Source organism: Rattus rattus, chromosome 15 (assembly GCF_011064425.1).
Source record: "Rattus rattus isolate New Zealand chromosome 15, Rrattus_CSIRO_v1, whole genome shotgun sequence".
Classification (NCBI taxonomy): domain Eukaryota; kingdom Metazoa; phylum Chordata; class Mammalia; order Rodentia; family Muridae; genus Rattus; species Rattus rattus.
In genome coordinates this window covers 9846715-9862359 of record NC_046168.1, presented here as the reverse complement: position 1 = coordinate 9862359, position 15645 = coordinate 9846715, and the positions used below count along the sequence as shown (strand labels likewise).

General features: G+C 44.7%; 1 protein-coding gene across 11 annotated transcripts in view; it reads right to left on the bottom strand.

The window, feature by feature from the left end:
- Nucleotides 1-15645, bottom strand: part of Fam13b (family with sequence similarity 13 member B) — a 79104-nt gene that overhangs the window by 57399 nt on the left and 6060 nt on the right. For 9 of the 11 annotated variants that reach the window (XM_032885995.1, XM_032885990.1, XM_032885989.1 and 6 more), the window contains one exon: nt 127-292. The gene's annotated coding sequence lies outside the window, so the exon portion shown is untranslated. Of the gene's footprint in view, nt 1-126; nt 293-6738; nt 7048-15645 lie in introns of those variants that run through there. The other 2 variants (XM_032885991.1, XM_032885993.1) reach the window with 1 other exon arrangement.

Below are 15645 nucleotides of genomic sequence, written 5' to 3'. Positions count from 1 at the left end.
TAATCAGACAGCAGCTAACTACATGCATCATTGACAGAAAAAAAGGAAGAAAAATTAGTAGCAGCTCTAACAGCAAACTCTAAAGTCTCTGTGGCTTTACAGAGCATTCCCATGAAGAGAGCTTACCTGTGAGTACTTAAACACCTAAGTTTACAAACGGCTTCTGCACCAGCTACCCTCACTGAGCAAGCATCTTTCAGTCATTTATGGTTGTTTGAGATTATGGCAGAAGATCAGCCTGTAGTTCCTCATTGAAGAAACGCAGAACTCGATCAGTACTTCAGCAGTTAATCTAGAAAAAGAGGAAAAACTGTTTCAATTCTTGTATCTTTATGTGTGTTTGTGTGTGGTCCTCTAGTCTTATTTTTAGGAATAAGAACCCATCTTATTTTTTTAATAGAATCTCTCACTGAGTCCAAAGCTTACCAGTTTCAGGTAGACTAAACTGGCCAATGAGCTCCCAGGAAACACCTGGGATTTCAGGATCTAGCAACCATTCCTAGACAGGTGAACAAAAATCTTAAAAACAAACAAACAAACAAACAAACAAACTAGGGTCTCACTATATAGACCTGGGTGGCAAGTTCACAGAGATCATCCTGCCTCTTTCCCAGCCAATTCTAATCATTCAAATGCACAAAATTTCTCAACTGTTTTCCACTGCCCAAAGCTCTGTATTTCGGGCGGGGCTGGGAGTTAAGAACACATAACTACATGTAACTTGTATTTCTAAAGCAGAGTTGTGAATGATACACTAATTAACAGCATATACAGATGTAATACATTAAGAAACTAAAAAGGCTAGAGCTGTGATTCTCAACCCTCTAATATAACTGTAATTTGCTGTTATGAATCATAATGTAAGTATTTGATATGCAGAATATCTGGTATACAACTCCCAAAGGGATCACAACCCAGAGTTTGGGCTAAAGGGGGTAAAGGTACTTGTTGCCAAACCTAATGCCCTGAATTTGATCCTAGGGACGACCCATTTGGTCAAAGGAGAACCAACTCCTGAAAGTTGTCCTCTGACACCGCCCCCCATACATGCACACACAGGAGTGGGGGACAGACAGCGGGGGGAGAGAGGAGGGGGCGGGAAGGGGGACATGGAAAGAGAAAGAGAGGGAAGACACACAGAAACAGAATGAAATTTAAACTGTACTAAAAGCTGATTGCAATAAAGTCACACTGCCTTTGGTTCCAGCACTAGAGGCAGAAGCAGGTGGATCTAAGTTTGAGGCCAGCCTGGCCTACAAAGTGAAAGTGAGTTCCAGGATAGCCAAGGCTACAGTGAAACTCTGTCTTGGGGGGAAAAATTATTTTTAAGTGTGTGTGTGTGTGTGTGTGTGTGAGAGAGAGAGAGAGAGAGAGAGAGAGAGAGAGAGAGAGAGAGAGAGAGAGAGAGGGAGAGAGACTGTGCTTGTGTGAGACTGCAGATGCCAGAGACATTGGATGCCCTGTAGCTGGAGTTTCAGCAGCTGTGAGCCACCCAATGTGGATTCTGGAAAGCTAATTCAGGTTCTCTAAAGAGCAGCAAGTGCTCTTAACCACTGAATCATCTCTCCAACCCATCTTTTTTGTTTTTCTTCCTAAAGGCAGTCATACTATGTAGTCAAGACTGGCCAAAAATTTAAGACCCCCCTGTTTCAGCCTCCTGAGTGCTATGAAACCATACTTGGATAATTCATTTAATTTTTTTTAAATATAAAACTACAATGTACTTGTTTTAATACAAAAAGATATTATAGGAATTCTATAACTTAACTCAGACAAATGGGTTTCCAGAAATGGAAGCTTTTCTCATTTTACACAGCTGGCAAAAAAATACCTTTGGAAAAACAAAACAAAGGAAAGGTGGGGACTGAGGAGAGTTAAGTGCTCATCCAAGAAGGCCATCCCCAGCACCCATATAAAAAGTCAGGCATGGTGGCATGCCCAAGTAATCACAGTGCTGGGGAGGCAGAGAGATCCCAGGGGCTCCATAGCAGACAAGCTAGCCTAGCATAATCCACAAGCCCCAGCTCCCAGTGAAAGACTAGCTCAAAAAACAAAGTGGCTAGCTCCTGAGAAACAATGTTCCAAGTTGTCTCAGCCTTCAAATGAATACTCACACAGGAACACTAGCATCCCGCCCATATGTGCACTACGCACATACAGCTCTGCACACACATACAAAAGCAGCACCGACTGAACATGCATCAGGCCATAGGTTTGATCCTGAAGTCCACAAAATGAAGAAAGGACTATCCTTTTTTGTTTTGTGAACTTTGAGCAAATCTCAACAACAAAGACTACTTCACTTGGGGTTGGGGATTTAGCTCAGTGGTAGAGCGCCCTGGGCTCGGTCCCCAGCTCCAAAAAAGAAAAAAAAAAAAAAAAAAAAAAAAAAAAAGACTACTTCACTTTTGTTTCCACTTCTAAACTAACCAACAGTAGAATCCAAGTATTTGAACTGATGCTATCATTTCCAGTACTTTCCAGTTCACTACCCATCAGAATCCTTCAACCATTTGGTAAGGTAAGGAGGAAAAAAAAGAAAAAGGCTCAGAGAGCTGACAAAACTGGTCACCTTCCAGAGCTTGTGACTGAAGCTGCAGCTGCCTTTGAAGGGGATTGCCTCTCTAGCTGACAAACATAGATCCCACTGGAGCTGCTGCTTCCATATGCCTTAACGCACGAAGCCACGGCGTGACTGACTCCCACTTGTTTTCTGTCATGTGAATCGAGTAGTTGCATTAAAGTGACAGGTATTATACTCTACTCCAAATCTTTCATTCTTCCCATTTCTAGTTAACAACAGCTACTCACAAATTAACCTTCTGCTCTCTTGGAGAAGCTCCAATGCACTCACGTTTGGGGATATGAATGGTAGGCAAGCTCATCTCTACATTCCACACTTCCTCTTTCTAGGCTATTAACTTCTCCCATGTTCTTGGCATGCTACAAAAATACTTTATTAACAAAGATTTATCTGAAATATATTTCTTCATTGATTGGTTTTGTTTTTCAGGCAGTGAGTCTCACTATACAGCCCCGGGTAGTCTGGAAACCAATCATAAACAAGACTGCCCTGGATCTCCTAGACATGCTTAGAGTACTCTGCCTACAAAGTACTGGGATTAAAAGTATATTACCAAGTATCCCTTTTTAATACTGATGTGACATAAACAGATTCTTGGTATCGATATATCTAGTCTAAATTTAAGCTAAGATTCTTTTCCAAATATAAACTTAAGCTAGGAGGTGGTAGTGCACGTCTTTAATCTTAGCACTCAGGAGGAGAGGCAGGCAGATCATTGAGTTTGAAGCTAGCCTAGTCTACAAAAAGAATTCTAGGACAGCAAGAGCTACAGGGAGAATCATCTCAAAAAATAAATAAATAAATAAATAAATAAATAAAAAAACAAAATCAGCTTCTTTGCTGCTTATCTGTAAAAACAAATGCTATATAAAACAGGATGCTATATATAATTAATTTTCAGTAATTCATTCGTTCAGAAATGTTAGGTTTAAAAAAAATTAACCCATATAGAAAATAAAAAGACTACGCCTTTTGTTTCTCCAAAAATATCAAATGTAAGTGTGCTAGCTATTTGTTCTTTGTCAACTTGACAGAGGCCAGGGTCATCTGGGAAGGCGGGACCCAGATCGGCCTGTGGGCAAGTCTGTGGAGCACTTTCTAGATTAATGATTGATGTGGGAGAACCTAATCCACTAAGGTTAAGTGCCATTCCACAAGGGTGGTCTTGGGTTGTGTAAGAAAGCAGGATGAGCAAGCCAGGAGCAAGCCAATAAGCAGCATTCTCCCCACGACCTCTACTTCAGTTCTGCCTCAAGTTCCTGTCCTGAATTCCCTCAAGGAAACACTTCCGTCAGTAAGGCCACACGAACCCTTTCCTGCCTGCCCGAGCTGTTGGTAATGCTGTTCTATCCCAGCAAGAGAAACCTAACTAGGGCAGTAAGCACAGAAAAGCTATCCTGGGACAATCGAGATGGCTCACGTGTATAAAGTACCTTTACTCGCTGCCCCACAAGCCTGGCAATCCCAGTTTAATCTCCAGAACCAACAAAAAGGTGAAAGGAGAGCTTCAGAGAGCTCAATGGATAGAGCACTAGCAGCTCTTCCAGAGGACCCAGGTTCCAGTCCTAGCACCCAGTCCCAGGAGTTCTGGCCTCCAGGGGCACCAGGCATGCACACAGTGCAGACTTACTTGCAGACAAAACATCCATGAACATAATAAAAAGGTTTTTAAAAAGTGGAAGGAGGGCTGGAGAGATGGCTCAGCGGTTAAGAGCACTGACTGTACTTCCAGAGGTCCAGAGTTCAATTCCCAGCAACCACATGGTGGCTCACAGCCAACTGAAATGGAATCTAACGCCCTCTTCTGGTGTGTCTGAAGAGAGCAGCAGTATACTCATAGTAATAAAATAAATCTTTTAAAAAAAAAAGTGGAAGGAATGAACCAATTCCACAAAGCTGTCCTATGACCAACCTCTACATACACCACGGCACAAAACCTACACCTACACACAGGTAAATGTTTAGAAGTGGCCTTTGACCAGTCTTTAGAGAAACACAAATCAAAAGCACAGGAGAAGCTAAAAATGTGCCTCAGAGCACAAAGCCCTGTCAGTCGTGAACACCACAGAAACTGGCCTTGCAAGCTTGTAACCTCAACAATGAAGAAAGAAGATCCGAAGTCCAAGGTCAGGAAGAACACCTAGATCAAATGTCTGCAGCCCTATAAAAAGTCACACACACTTGGGGGTTTTGGTGATTTGTTTTGGATGGTTTGGGTTTTTTTTTTTTTTTTTTTGCTTGTTTGGTTGTTTGCTTTTGTGGATTGGAATGGGTACACACACTCCGGCAGAACCTAGTGGGGTTATGAAGGGAAACCAGTGTTACAGCTGGATGTGGTAGTGCCCAGCTGTAATGAAATCCCAGCACCCAGGCAGCTTCAGAACAATTTTTTGAGTGGGACCAGCCAGGGATGCAGAAAGAGAACATCTCAAAAATTAAAGTTATATGTCAACTGTGAAATGGTAAACTTTATGTACATAATTTGAAGATTAGAGACTTAAGGAGTAAAGGCACTTGCCACAGAGCCTGCTGACCTAAGTTCTACCCCAGAATCCATGGTATAGAGAGAACTCCTGAGAGCTGTGCCTTGACCTGCAATGTTTGCCATGGAACAAGAAGACACACACAATAAACAATTACAAACAATGTTTTAAAAAAGAATCTGGGAGTTGGGGATTTAGCTCAGTGGTAGAGCGCTTGCCTAGCAAGCGCAAGGCCCTGGGTTCGGTCCCCAGCTCTGAAAAAAAGAAAAAAAAAAAAAAAGAATCTGAATCCTAGTGTGGTGGTGCATGCTTTCAACCTTAACACTTGCAGAAGGGTCGGGAGTTGGAGGTCATTCTTCCTCAGCTGGATAAGTCAGACTTCCAAGAGACCATGTCTCAAAATAAAACTGTCGTTTTATTCTTGGGGAAATACTGGTAAAGCATTCTTTAATTCAGTCATTTTCTGTCCTAAAACACAATGATGATGATGCTGATGGTGGTGGTGGTGGTGGTGGTGAAGCATGATGTAAGTTACTTTATTCAATGAAGATTATAATGTCACCACAGTAGACCCTTCTACATACTGCAAGGACTTCAACAGTGTTACAGATACCTAACTGGTAAAACTGGAGAAACTATCCTAATACAAAAGGATGAAGGGGAGACACTAAAAGACAAATGAAATGACCAGATTATTCAACAAGTATCTACTAAGTGCACAGTGCCTGTGAAAACCCAGGCGAAACCACTTCAGGTTACAAAGTGGGAAGTTAAAGGCACAAATTCACACTAACCCAAGAACAAAAGTTAACATTCAAAACTATCCTTTAATAGCCCCTAAAAACTTACATGCCACCGCTATTTAACATTACATAGCCAGATATACTGCAGCTGTGGTTGCCATTTTCAGTTTGGCTGATTAGAAGGCCTACCAGGGAACCGGATGAAATTATGCAACAGCTTTTTTCTAAGTCAGTTTGGGTTAAATTGATTACAAACAAAGAAGAGTTTAACAGTTCCCACTAGGCGAGTGTGCCAACTGATTCCACTTCCTATCATCTGATCTAGCTGGGCGCCCCATCTGAAACTTGACGCCCTACATAGGGACCCCTCAGGCCTGGCTCTGGCTGAGTGCCTTCTAAATGAGGTCCCAGTGCACCAACAGCCCAATTTTGGCTATATTCTCTGAGCGACTTAAGGAAGTCAGCAGCCACTCATCTCACGTGACCGTAAAAAAGGGACGCAGCTGAGCTCTGAGCCCGGAATAAACCACTTTTTTTTTTTTTTTTGACCTGCATCAACTCCTCTGCCCAGCTTGAAGGAAGTGGGCGCAGAAGTGGCACAGAGCTGGTGGGCAGGCGAGGCTGAGAGGTGAGGCACACACCCGTTTGCGCGCACTGCAGCGGCTGGAAACCCAAGACTGCCACACCCCCCGACAACCAGGGCCACCGCCTGTTCTTCCTCTTCCCAGCAGAAAAGAAACCCCCCTCGACCGAATGTCCACCGGGGCTGTGCCTCGCATCTCCCAGAACCCGAACGGCATCGCCCAGCGGCCGCCGCGGGTGGGACCCCGGGCTGCTTGGCAGCCGCAGAGTCCCGGGTTGGGGGGGAAGGGCCGCCGCGGCGACCAGCTGCGCATGCGCAGTGCCGGGCACCCGCCCGTTTACCCACCGTTGGAACCGCGAAGCCCCGTTGTCCGGCCTTGGCCGCTTCTCCAGAACCCTTGGCGACGTCGACAAGGCGAGAACTGAGGCCCTAAGTGGCACGGCGGCCGGCGGGTCTCCTCCCGAAGCGGCCTCTAGCGCGAGGCTGAAGCGACTGCAGTGGCGCGGGGCCAGCCCGGTAGCGACCCCCGGAGACCCCGGGCAGCGGCGGCGGCAGACGCGGAGAAGTGGGCGGGAGCGGCGGCGGAGGCGGTGGCGGCTGAGGCGCAGAGCCTCCCTAACGGCGAGCGGGAGGGGAACAGGGCGGAGGGCGAGCGGCCGGGCCGGAAGTGACGCGGGAGGCGGGGCGAGCTCGCGGCGCCCGGGTCAACCCGGATTCGGCGCTGGACGGCGGCGGCTCTGGCCCGCCCACTCGTGGGTTCCAAGGTCCTGGACTGGACGGGAGCCGAGGAACGTTGGGAGTGGGAGGACTCAGGAAGGATAAAGGGGAAACTGAGGGGCGCCTCGTCTCTGTTAAGCTGTGCCCCAGGCCCCGCAGAAGATCCAGGTATCTCTAACAGAATTCCGTAAACGTTCCGAGAAGCGCCCGTCAGGCCCAAGTGTTACATTTTCTTATTGCCAGCGATTTGGGTCAGATGAGGGATACCTGGGGCTGTGCCTCGCCCCTTTCTCTCTATCCCACCCCCACCCTGCTCTACCTAAGTACCTGACCTAGACTTCAGAGAGATTAACGAGCCGTGGCTCCCGGAGGGATCAGAATATGGCCGTTAATAGACTTCTTGCTCACAGAGAACTTCTGGTACTAAATCAAAGCTATAGGTCAGGAAGAGAGGAGTTGTGAGCCTAGGATTATGACCTTGCTTATGTGACTACGTAAACCAACCTTGCAGCTCCCTCACATCCTCAGTAATATGATTACATCATTTCTTCTGTTAGTGGCTTTGAGGAAAAAAACGCAGTCTCTAAAAAATATAAACCACTACAGGGGGTGTGGAGTCATCCCTCCGTAACCTCAGCTCTCTGGAAGCTGAGGCAGGAGGATCACCTCCAATTGGAGACCAACCTAGACTGAATAACAAGTAGAAAACCGTCCCGAGCTTCCTCAAAAGACAACAAAAATAATAAAAAAACAAACCACCACAATTCCCTGCCAGCCTTTGTCCTGGAAAATAAAGAACAAAAGAAAACCTCACAGACCTTGACACGGGATTTATGGAAAGTGATCAGCCAGGTATGGTACCCCACGTCTGCAATCCCAGCATTTATGGGGTAAGGCTGAATGAGTAGAAGTTCAAGGCCAACCTGGACTACATAATGAGTTTAAGGTAACCTGGGCTACCTTGTCTCAAAAACCCACAAAGATTTATAAAAAGTCATAGAAGGCTAGAGTGATGACTCAGAAGTTAAGAACATTGGCTGCTCTTCCAGAGGACCCAGGTTCAATTCCCAGCACCCACATGGCAGCTCACACCTGTCTGTAACTCCAGTTCCAGGAGATCTGACACCCTCACACAGATGTATATATGTAGGCAAAACGCTAGTATAATGCTCATAAAATAAAAATAAATTATTAAAAAGTCACCCTATGCAATGATCTATCTGTAAATGTTACAGAGACCAAAGTGGCTCCCAAACTTCATGAGAGACTGAAATGATCTGTAACCTCAGGGTCACATGCCCAGGTGATGCAGTCATAACTAAAGGGTGTGGTCCACAAGTCTAGAACCATAGCATCTAAATAAGAATATACTATTGGAGCTGGAGACATGGCTCTGGAGCTTTTCCTGCTCTTCTACAAAAACTGAGTTTGATTCACAGCACTCAAGTTCGGCAGCTAACTTAGTTACTGCCTGTAACTCTAGGTCCAAGGGAATCTGACACTATTGTTACTGTGGGTTCTTAAGCACCTACATTCACATGTACAGACACACATAATTAAAAATAAAATTCTTAAAGCATTTGTGGGGTGTGTGTGTGTGTGTGTGTGTGTGTGTGTGTGTGTAGTGTAATTCCCACTGTCCAGAAGAAAGATAGCTGGTTCTAATGACCAGGATCATATATCCAATATCATGGCAAAAATCCTAATTCAAAGTGTAGTGAGCCATATTGGATTTGGGCCTGGCCGCTTTGTAACTGCATGGCCACAGTTAAGTCATGGGATTGTTGGACAGAGGCCTCTCCCATGTATTTACGGCACAGGAAGAAAAGACCAAGTAGTAACACCCGGTGTCTCCACTGCATGACCTCTGCTGAGCCCGGCTGATGCTTGTGGAACCGACACACCTGGACCACACCTGGGTGGTGGTCAATTTACTTCTGCCTTTTACTTCCTCAGCCTTTATCCTTGAGATTTAGGCTGGCCTTCTCGGATTTCTCCCTAATTAATTCAGGTCTCCTAGTCGGTCTTTTGTTACCGAAGTCACGAGCCAGGGTTTCCCACTGTGCTTCCCAGTTATTTTCTACCTGGAGACTTGGGTATATAAGTGGTGAATAAAGCTACAGGCGACTCTCACTCTTCCTTCCGCTCTTCCACTCTTCCTCTGTCTCTGTGTCTCTCTCTCTCTCTCTCTCTCTCTCTCTCTCTCTCTCTCTCTCTTCCTCTCTTCCTCTCTTCCTCTCCTGGCTTGATCACGATAACCTGTGTGTGTGTATGTGTGTTTCTTTCATCCCGTAGGCTTTCGCCCGATTCTCTGTACTGTGTCGTTGCTGGCGCTGACATCAAGGCACTGAGGTACAGGTCAGTGGATAAACACTTTAGCAGCTTAGTTCCCAGTACACACACACACACACACACACACACACACACACACACACACACACACAAAATGTTTTGTTTGTGAGGCAGATGTGCATTCTGTAGCCCAGGCTGATCCAGAACTCATGGATCTGCCTGTCTCAGCATCCCCGGCCTAGGATTACAGTCATGAGCATCATTCAAGGCTCAAGGGGAAAAAAAAACATTTAATCCTCATACAGTCTTTTAATTCATACTTATTGAACAAATAACTATAATCTCTTTGGACACATTAGTGAATAAAATCCTTCCCTCAAGGAAGTTTATATCCTAGCAAAATTAAATTCTGTATATCCTGGATAAACACAAAGCCCCGTGGTCCAGTGTCAAACTCAGCAAACAGCCTTTCCACCACTCAAAGGAGCTCTGAAAACATGCAGCAAAATAGTCCAGCGCATTCTCAGCATAATTGACAAATTAGGGTCCATCCACTGGGTTGAATTTTGAGGTGGTTCTATCCAAATTAGTTCCTTGAAACCTAATTAAATCTGAGCAAGAGAAATTTAGGTTTCCAAATCTGCCAAACTAGGCCAGCAAAGATAGTTTAGCAGGTAAGGATGCTGCTGCCAAGTCTGACAACTTGATTTTGATCCTGGTACCTACATGGTGGACAAACAAAAGAACTTCTACAAATTGTTCACACACACACACACACACACACACACACACACACACACACACACACACACGCGCACACGCACCACAAATGTAAAGACAATTCTGCCAAACCAATGACCAAAGCCGGTTTCATAGCAGTTCAGTCGAGATGCAGTTGGCATTTAACCTGGTATCTTTCTTTAAATATCTGTTTGCTTTGGAAATGAGAACAGTGTGTTAACTGACTTAAGAGAGGAATACTACCTGTTGGGCTCACACATGGTGACTCAGTCCTGTGATGCCAACACTCCAGAGGTGGAGGAAGGGGAATCAGAAGTTCAAGACCATCCTCAGGTATTACGATTTGAGACAAGCCCAGACAAGATGAGACCCAGAATCAAAAAAGGCCAACAAGTCTGTGACCCTCCCTCTCTGAAATTGACAGATCGCATCCAATCTCAGAGGCTAAGCAGGGTCAACCTGGTTAGTACTTAGAGGCTGCTTCGGAATTCTAGGCTTTATTCTGATGGGTGGTGGCAAAAGCTTTTAATCCCAGCACTCGGAAGGCAGAGAGGCAGGCAGATCTCTGGAGGTCAGCCTGGTCTACAGAGTTCTAGCACAGCCAAGGCTACACAGAGAAACCCTGTCTAAAACAAAACAACAGACTGGTGTGATGGCACAGGGCTTTAATCCCAGCACTGGGCAAGCACATCTCTGTGAGTTCCAGGCCAGCCAGGGCTAGAGAAAGAGAATCTGTCTCAAAAAAAAATTTTTTTTTAATTTTAAAAAAGGACACAAGGTTAGGTTGGTAGGCAAGGAGTGAGGATCTGGATGGAGTGAGGGCAAAGGGTAAATAGGATCAAAAGACATTGTATGAAATTCTCAAGGAACCGATCTTTTCTTAAAAGATCCATTGGCAAAAGAAATACATTTTCAGTTTTTACAACATTTCTTCAAATAACGATTTCTGGGAATACACCCATATTTTTTTTCTTTTTTTTTCCGGAGCTGGGGACCGAACCCAGGGCCTTGAGCTTGCTAGGCAAGTGCTCTACCACTGAGCTAAATCCCCAACCCCTGGAATACACCCATATTAATTTCTGTCAGACATTTCCAAATTCTTAGAAGATTTTTAAAACACTGGAAATTTTCACAGAAGTATGAAACTCTGTTAAAACTGAAAATCCCACCACTACTGGGCCAGTGAGAAGGCCCAGCAGGTGAAGCTCTTGCTTCCACTCCTGGTGACCTGAGTCCGATACACAGAACCCACACCATAGAGAGAAAACTCCCACAGGTTGTCCTCTGAGCCCTGCCCATACAGTGTCACAAACACATAGTAAGTAAGTAAGTAAATGTTAAAATGTTTTTAAGAAAAAAATCCCACCAAGCTAAACATTTTGAATAAGGCCTTTACCTATAAAAGTCCATGGTTGGAAAATAGGACAGCATGATACTTCAAAAGCTTAATCACAAGCAACTAGAAGTCCCGATTAATGCCTGAGGGAACACAGAGGCTGCCTGGTCCCCACTTACACGGCCCTGATGGCCACAACTGGCTACAGTAGGTTCTTTGTATAAAGCCCAAGATGCTAGCTGCCTGCTTGCCCCTGGGTAGGTACCTCATATTAAAGTACAGGTTTTCAAAAAAACAAGTGATTTGATTCACTGACCATCTTCCCCCTGGGATATTCAAAGACATGTCTTAGAAAACAAATTCTGGATCTTAATAATTAGAGTATCCAGTATGCAGAACTCATGGGATATAATCTCTAAAATAAAAACAGAGTTTGGTCAGAAGCAATGGCACAGGCCTAAGGTCTCATTGGGAAGCAAAGACTTGAGGCTGCTGTGAGCTCAGGGCAGCCAGAACTACTCAGGGAACCTTTCTCACAAAAACAAACAGAGTCGCCATGGGGATGGCTCCGCAGTAAAAACACAAGCTACACAAGCTAAGGACCTGGGCTCAGTCCCCAAACCCCACAAAAAGCTGGATGCATACATCTGTAATCCCAACACCCCTTTATCAGGATGAGAGATGCCTGCGAGCTCGGGGGCCAGCTCACCTGGTGTAGCAGAGCAGCCCCTGCCTCAGCAAGGTGGGACGACAGAGCCGACCCCCAGCGTTGCTCTCTGACCTAACCATGTGTGCACACGGTGACTTTTCTTTCATTTAAAACAACATTCTTAAAAAAAAAACAAAACAACATTCTTTTGCCATCCCTTTGAATCTGTACAGTGAAATCATCATAACCTAATTGAAAAGCCAAGAAAGTTCCATGAGTTTTATGATTCCCCTTAGGAATAGAAAGTCCTATGGTGGCTAAATCACAAGAACGTGAACCTTTTCCCTCTTCTCCAGCTGGGGACATACCTACTCTTCCTTCTCCTCTTCCTCCCCGGCCTTACTAGCTAGAGCCACAGGGAGAAGAGAGAGGAAAGGAGCAAAAAGGGTCTTTTCCATGTGATCAGGTAATGTTTCCTGATGGACATTTTATAACCTCAGAGGCCAGCCCACCCTGTCATGGTTTCTCTCCCCTGATTCCTGTGATCTGAGCGGAAACACTGTATTCATAAGCTTTACTTTCCTTCAACAGTAGTTCACCAGTGGTCAAGATAGCTCCATGCAAGCCTAGTGACCTGAGTTCAATCCCCAGAGCCGGACTAAGGTAGAAGGAGCGAACTGACTTTATAATGTTGTATAATGTTGTCCTCCGACCTCCACATTTGAGCCACAGCACACTGCCAACCCTCCCAGACAGATGAAGAATAAATGAGTGCTTTTAATTAGAAAATAGTTCTCAACAAGGACAAGTGTGGGGCCACTGCCCAGACATGTCGTTGGTAGATAAATCTGGACAGGCGCAGTAGTAACTACCAGGGCTGCTGCTGACTTTCACACACAGCACAGGATGCTTCACAATCAAGATGGGGATTTTTTTTAACACTGATTTACTTTCTGGGGGAAGGGGGCATATGGTGTCATAGAGATCAGAGACAACTTGCAGGAATCAGTTCATTCCTTCCAAAATATGGGTCCTAGGATTCATCAAGCTTGGCTCCAAGTAGTTTTGCCAGCTAAGCATCTCCCTTGGCTGAGAATATAACTTCTGATGTAATATAAAAGTTCTATAAACTTGTCAGTCATCTCCCCAAATTACATAGATTTTCTTTTTTCTTATAAATGCTTTACCTATAGGCATAGAAGTATGTTTTGTTTTAGTTTGGGTTTTTTTTTTCTTCCTTTCATTTCTAAGACAGTCTCATGTAGACCAGGCTGGCCTTGAATTCCTGATATTCCTGCTTTCCTCGCCTCCTAAGTGTTGGGATTACAGGTGTTTGTCATTATGCTGGGCTAGACCTCAAACTTTCATATATTTCTAGTGTCGAAACTACAGCATTTTAGCCAGGATGAGAAGTGACAAAGCGTGTGTGTTTCTAGGGACCCCTAAGTTAATCCAAGTGAGGAAAGTCATTATTAGAAATGGGATATCTGGGGTGTGGAGTAAAAAAAAGAAATGAGATATCTTTTATCTTTTCTTTTTGAGATGACTTTTTAGCACAGTAGAACAATTATTCCATCCTTCTCTGAACTCAAACATTATATATCTCAGAGGAGATATATATATATATATATATATATATATATATATATATATATATATATCAAATCACTGGAGAGAGGGGGGAATACTTGCCAGTGCTCAGGAGCAGAGACAGGGTGGCCAGTGCAAGCCTGGGCTACACAGTAAGTTCAAACCTAGTCTCACTACCTAGAAAGAGCCTGTCTCAGAGAGGGAGAAGGAGCATAAGGAGGGAGTGCAGGGGAAGGCAGGGGAAGGGAAGGGAGGAGAAGACAAGAGAAAGGGAAAAGAAAAGAGATGTCTCCCCAGTTAGAAGGATGGTCACATTGTCTGCTTGTAAGATAAGGGTGGCTCTAGAGATGGAAGAGAAAACATGGGCCCTTTGGGGAAAGGATGAGGCGTTGCCCGATAGGGACAGAGATTGTCAACTCTGATTCTCAAAGAGCCGTGCAATGCTATGCAAGTCAATCAAACTTAGCTCATTAATTTCCCTTCCTCGAAGCTCTTCTCTCTTGTGAAGAGAGGAGGGAACCCACCAAAACTACAGTCTTCTGATAAAGGAGAAGCAACTCACCATGAGAGCGCGACACTGCTGCCTCTTCGGAGGACAAGAAGTCTGTCTGTACCACTGTGCCCAGGACCATTGTATCAGTGCCAAGAATGTATGTTCTTCATCAACAACAACAAAAATTCCTAGCTGCAAAGAGAAGAGACTGTTCCAGCGTGCACAGCACTCTGTGTCCCACGCCAGCATCCAAAATAATGGCCGATACTGTTCTGCCCTGAGCAACCCAAAGCAGTGCTTGTGTCATTCACTTCCTTAATACATATTTCCTGAGCAACTATTATGATGTGCTGGAGAATTAATGATCTCTGCCCTGGAAAGGCTTCATCATACATCCCTCTGAAATAGAATGGCTTTGGACTAGGACCAAAGTCAACACAATGTAGATTTCCGATGCTGTATCCACTCCCAGCCCCACCAGTTTGAGGAGCTGGGACAATTGACAGTAACACTCGTTTTTGCCAAGTCCACATTTTTTTGGTCTAATAATTTGGAATTCTTTGTACAACAATAATGTGCGCATTTGCTGTAGACAAATTGGTTTTGGCTTCTTGATGAAATGCCTACGGTCATCTATTTTCTACAATTTAACAATATTTTTAGAAATAGAGAAGTTAAATATCAACAAGTGATGTTCCTTTCTTTCTCTCCCTCTCCTTGTACTCATGTAGGGAAACAAAGTTTACAGAGCCTCAGATGGTGACCTTCACAGAACAATAAAAACCCTTGTCTGCTTCTCAACCTGAAATGGTCTTACGGTTCTGCAGAGCCCATCTCTACCTCAGAGAGCCTGAGGGTCTGGCGTGTCTGGCCATCCAGACTCCTTTTCATCCATCTCTCATGGGAGCCTGTCTGTGGCAAACTGATAGTCCAGATGCTTAGTCTACTAAGTCCTACCACAGGGTGCAACTGGAGATAGCGCGAAAGCAGTCATTGAGAGATTAAGAGCATTAGCCTGGGACATGATTTTAATCTCAGCACTCGGGAGACAGAGCAAGTAGATGTTTATGAGTTCAAGGCTAACCTGATCTATATAGTGAGTTCTAGGCCAGCCAAATCTGTGTGCCGAGACCCTGTCTCAGAGAAAGAATCTAATGTAGTGTCCCAAGCCTCCAGTGCCAGCATTTGAGAGTAGAGTTCAAGGACAGACTTTCTAATACATAGCAAGTTCAGAGCCAACCTAGGCTACATTAGACCCTACAGGATCTCAGTATGTAGCCCTGGCTGGCCCAGAACTACACTTGTCTCTACTACCAGAGTTCTGGGATTAAATGGGCATGGATGCCACCAGCTGGGCCTTCATAGTAAGGTTTTGCAATTTGTATCTTCTTTTTTTTTTTTTTTTTGGAGCTGGGGACAATTTGTATCTTCTTG